The following is a 4,784-nucleotide window of genomic DNA, read 5'->3' as shown; positions in this document are numbered from 1 at the left end:
AAGTTTCACAATACCCTGTCAGTAGGGTTCATTTCAATGAACTTTACAGTCAAAGATCTCCCAAGAGGATTTTACAGTGTTTTTCTCCCAACAGTAATTTATTATTATTATTATTTTCTATTTAAAAAATACTCTATCATATAAGAGACATATTTATAACAGCATTCAGTTTGAAAAGATGAAGAAATTTGCTTAAACAGATTCTCTTAGCCTTCTTATACTTAAAATATCACCAACCATGTGAAAATAATTTAAGTCAATTAATAGAACTTATCTATTTGTCAATTAATAGAAAGCCATTTATCTTATTACCTCTGGCATTTTCATGCTAATCATAAGGCTCTATATACTTCCTACCAAGTACCAGGTTTTTCTACGTCTTGAAAGTTGCTTAAGCCTGTTTTTAGCAATACTTTAAAATGTTTAGTCTATAATTTCCCAATTTTGTTAACATTCCATATCAATTAGAAAAAGTACTTACACATGGGATGATATTTTGTTTAATTGTATCCCTATTTTGTTTAATTGTATTCTTAAACACTTCACAACTATGTGTTTCTCCCAACAACATATAGGTATATTTATTTTTCCCTTTATACACACAGGGACTGATTAGATTCTCTAATTTGCTAACATCACAATATTTTCAACCCAATCAGTTTGGAGTTATAATGACTAGTGACAATAACTAAACTTCATTTTGCACAAGGTTCCATTTTTAGTTGGCTCATATTCAAAACAATTCATGGTGACATTCACAACTTCCCATTACTGCTTCTTTCTTTCTTTCTTTGAGTTACACAAAGAGTCAAACCCATTCCTTTTAAATTTTCTAAATTACTAATCCTCCATCATGACTATGCTAGAGCAAAGAAATAAGCCTTTCTCTACCAATCAGTTAATTAACATGCATTTTATGGAATTTATTTTGTAGCCTTATATTGATTGGGGAAGAAAAGACATGCAGCAACTGTCAAAGAGGGCAGTCTTTCAAAAAAAAAAATACTAAATCTGTTCTATTTCAGTGGGATTAATACCCTCTCTGAAATTTCCTTCTCAAAATTCCAAAACTCTCTACTTTCAAACCCTGAATGTAAGCTATGTCAGTGCAGACTCCAGCTTTCTTTACCTTTTGCTTTTGACTCATCCTTCTTATCTCCTTATGCAGCACTACTCTTTCTCCTACTTGCTTAATTCCTCTAAGTAAATCTCTTTTGGGGTTCTTTAGTGGTTACAAATGCATAGTATATACCAATTTCTTTAAGTGCTTTTGGGCAATTAGAATTAGTTACAATCACATAGTTTTTTGTAAGTGATAGGCAAATAGACCCCCAAAACAACTCAGCACAAGTTCTTTATTGCAGGGTGTTATAGGTTTCAGTAAGCTGGACGACTTTGGACAAGAAATCATCACCTTTCTCCTCAAAGTTAACCTCTTTTATGCTGGAAAGGTATTCATCCAGCTATTTTGGCAATGCCTGAGGGGATCAACCAAAGCCCAACTATGGCACAGCAATGTAGCAGGAAATACATTACTATCTGATAGAGATTGCAATTTTCTGAAGGGTTCATGGTGTAACTTTTTCTCTATTTCCTTTTCTTTTTTTTTCCTGGAGCTTCAACACTTTAATCGTTCGTCTCCTGGGAGCCAAGGGAGCGCTGGAGGCAGATCAGATCGGGCTCATTTGCCCCTTCCTCTTCTTGTCTCCTCCCAGCTCGAAATGCTTGCAGTGCTTGATGGCCAGCATCCTCTTGGCCCTGCAGTTGGGCTCCACGCACTCGAGCCTCGTGGTCTTGGTCTTATTGCGGAAGATGGGCTTGGTCTGGCCATGGTAGCCCCTTGCCCTTCTTGTACTGCGTCACTTTGTGCGGCTGGTGCTTGCGGCACCTCTTGTGGTAGGTGCGCTGGACGTTGGGCACGTTCACCTTGGCGGCGGCGAAGGAGGAGGAGGCGGTGCTGGGGGGACTTCCCAACTTTGCTTCACGCGGGGCCCGGCTTGTCTTCGGCTTCTCGGAGGCAGGAAGGACATGGGAGGAGACGGAGGAGGCAGAGGAGAGTCCTGAGAGAAGAAGCGCCCGGGAGCCGAGCGGGGCTCAGCGCTCGCCGGCACTAAGCTCGCGGGGAGGGAGGGCCCCAAGGGCCGGGGCCCCGTTCTCTTGGCCCGCTCTCGATTTCCTTTCAAAACAGTCAAAATTAAGTCCATTTGGTTTATTTTTAAAATTAATTTGCAAGTTCTTTTCCCTCTCAAAATTTAAGTATTTTATACCTTTATAAACCATATGCTCATTTCAATTTGATCTTTTCTAACCTGAGCACCCTCCACTAGGTATGCGTGCACTTTATTTAGTTATATGTCGATTTCTTATTCATATTCTTGTCTAATTCTACCTTTAATCATTCTTTCCCTAACTTACCATAGCCTTATTATACGATTTGAACTTATTTTCACAAGACAATTGATTTCAACACAAGTTTTACTGTGTTTCTAATTTACCTAAACATTTGATTTAAACTGCAGTTGTATCATTAAACTTCACTTCATTTGCTTTCTGATTTCAAAACAAGTTTCCTTTTTCTGGGAGCACTTTGGGAGTCACCTTTAATTAGGAGTTCCAATAAGGACTTGCTTGGTGCCGTCAGGTTGGTTGTTTAAAAGCAGGAAACAAGAGAAGGGCAAATGAACTCCAATTCTACCCACTGTTATACTTTTCTGAAGATGGTCTAAAATTTCCTCATTCTGCCTCCTAATAACAAAAATTCCTTTCTGTAATAAACTTATCCCAACTTTAAGGACAATTTTAAGTATGCCTTTATTCTACACTAAAATTAACACCAATATCACTGATTGATACCCCCAAAACTTCAGGTTTGGGATTGGTTAGTTGAAACTTGTTCAAACTTAGTGTTTCCTTTTTAAATTCTGAATTATGGAATTATTTAAACTCATAAGATTTTAAATCTATTTTCTCCTATACTACTCCCTAAGTTTTTTTTTTTCTTATTTTAAGACTTCCCTGAATTCCTTTTCACTGACTCTCTCTTGAACATATCTCATGACTAATAAGACAGTTCTTAAAATGTAAACTTCATCTTTAAGTCCGTCCCTAGTCATTTTGAAGGTCTCTTTAGGAAATAACTGGTCAGTGATTTTGTTGTTGTTGTTTTCATTAATTCTACAGTTTGCTACTACCTCATCAGTTCATCAAAATACTAAAGACATCCAGATTATAATTTAGAAGTGAAAGAAATATTTTTTCCTTTTTCAGAAATTTGGTTTCCAATCTTTTTTTTTTTTGGCATCTTAATTTTCAATTAATTTCTGTATCTGTCTTTCATCTCAGTAGTCTACAACATGGCCAGTGGTGGAAACAGAGAAAAAAGAGAGATTTGTCTCCTTTAAGGTTTGTTTAAAAAAAAAGTTTACTTTTTTATAGCCTCTTTCTTTTAGTTCAGCATGCCAAAAGAAAAGGCATAGGTAAAACACCTGTTAGCTATGAGTTTGCACAAAGCACAAATAACATAGGCAAAAAAGACACATTTCACATTCTTCTAAAGATTGTCCTAATTATATAAGTTCCCTTTCTATAACAAGGAACCCACTATTCCTAAACTTATTGCCATTTAAAAAACAGACACACAGAGAAATATAATAAGACTCAATATTCAATCTGGACTGAACTATTAGGTTTTTCTGTAGGAGATTTTAAAGTCAAGATTTTACCTGTCTACTCTATTAAATATGGAACTTATGAACATCTTGTGACCAGGGTCCTGCTGTCAGCCTAGGATAGTTTGTCTATTTCTTAATTATGTTAATGCTTTTAGAATCCTACAAAAATGTAATTTAGTAACAATACAAAACAGTTTTAGTTTAATTTGCCAATTGCAATCACCAATTTAAAGTACACTTACTGTTTAATCCCTAATATTAGTCCCTAGTGATAGAAGAGCTGGTTAAAGTTCTATTCCTCTGGACTTTTTGGCGAAGTGTAATCACAGGAAGAAAAATTGAGAGTCATAAATATCAATAGTTCATTTGTTATAAGCTGAATTGGAGAGGTTATTAAATAAAAATCTATTACTTTCTAAGTAATCAAATGTCCCATGCTTTGGCCAAAACAATCCCCAAACCCTTTATATTCTCAAATCAAACTTTACACAGTTTAATAGCTCTTTCTTTAGGCATGCCCAGATAAGGAGTCCACCCTTTTCCAAATTGGGATCCTGTAGGATGCATTTTTCCATTTATCTTGACCCCATCTCTCCTGCAATTATCCCCAACTAGTAATGGCACTCTTTGGAGTAAGTAACTTCCCCTTAAAGAATTGAACTAGATTCCTGAGGTACCCAGCTTTTGCATTATTCCATCTGAGAAGTTCCCCAATTGAAATCATGGGAGATGACGCCCCTTCCATTATGAATGAAGGCAGGTAACCTTCTACCCACCTATATGGGCATCTTTCCTACAGCTAACACTGTAATATTCAGGAATTTGTTTGGGGCAGATTCTCCATACTTTCAATTCTTGATATCTGGGTTTAACCTCTAATGTTCTAAAACCAGTCAACTAGGACCTAAAGATCCTTTATAAGCGAATATTCACAAAATTTATACATATTTTTCTGTTAAAATTCCCTGAAAATAGCTCTGATTGTCAATAACTGACTTATCATATGCAAACATAAGTGAAAATAACCTTTTCCTTTCCTCATCTTGGTAACACCAAAAAGAACTCCCTTCCCAGGTCAGAAGAAGGAGGGATTGCTCCCAGGATGGGCACATG

General features: G+C 36.4%; 1 pseudogene; it reads right to left on the bottom strand.

Annotated features, from left to right (window-relative positions):
* Positions 1-128: 128 nt before the first annotated feature.
* Positions 129-2,280, bottom strand: LOC138176388 (large ribosomal subunit protein eL42-like; annotated as a pseudogene).
* Between the last annotated feature and the right edge of the window lie 2,504 nt (positions 2,281-4,784).

This window comes from Petaurus breviceps, unplaced genomic scaffold (genome assembly GCF_028583685.1).
Source record: "Petaurus breviceps papuanus isolate PSGF00001 unplaced genomic scaffold, PetGlider_PUasm1.0 88159, whole genome shotgun sequence".
In the NCBI taxonomy this organism is placed as follows: Eukaryota; Metazoa; Chordata; class Mammalia; order Diprotodontia; family Petauridae; genus Petaurus; species Petaurus breviceps.
The sequence above is the reverse complement of the archived record's forward strand: the minus strand, read 5'-3'. Positions and strand labels throughout refer to the sequence as shown.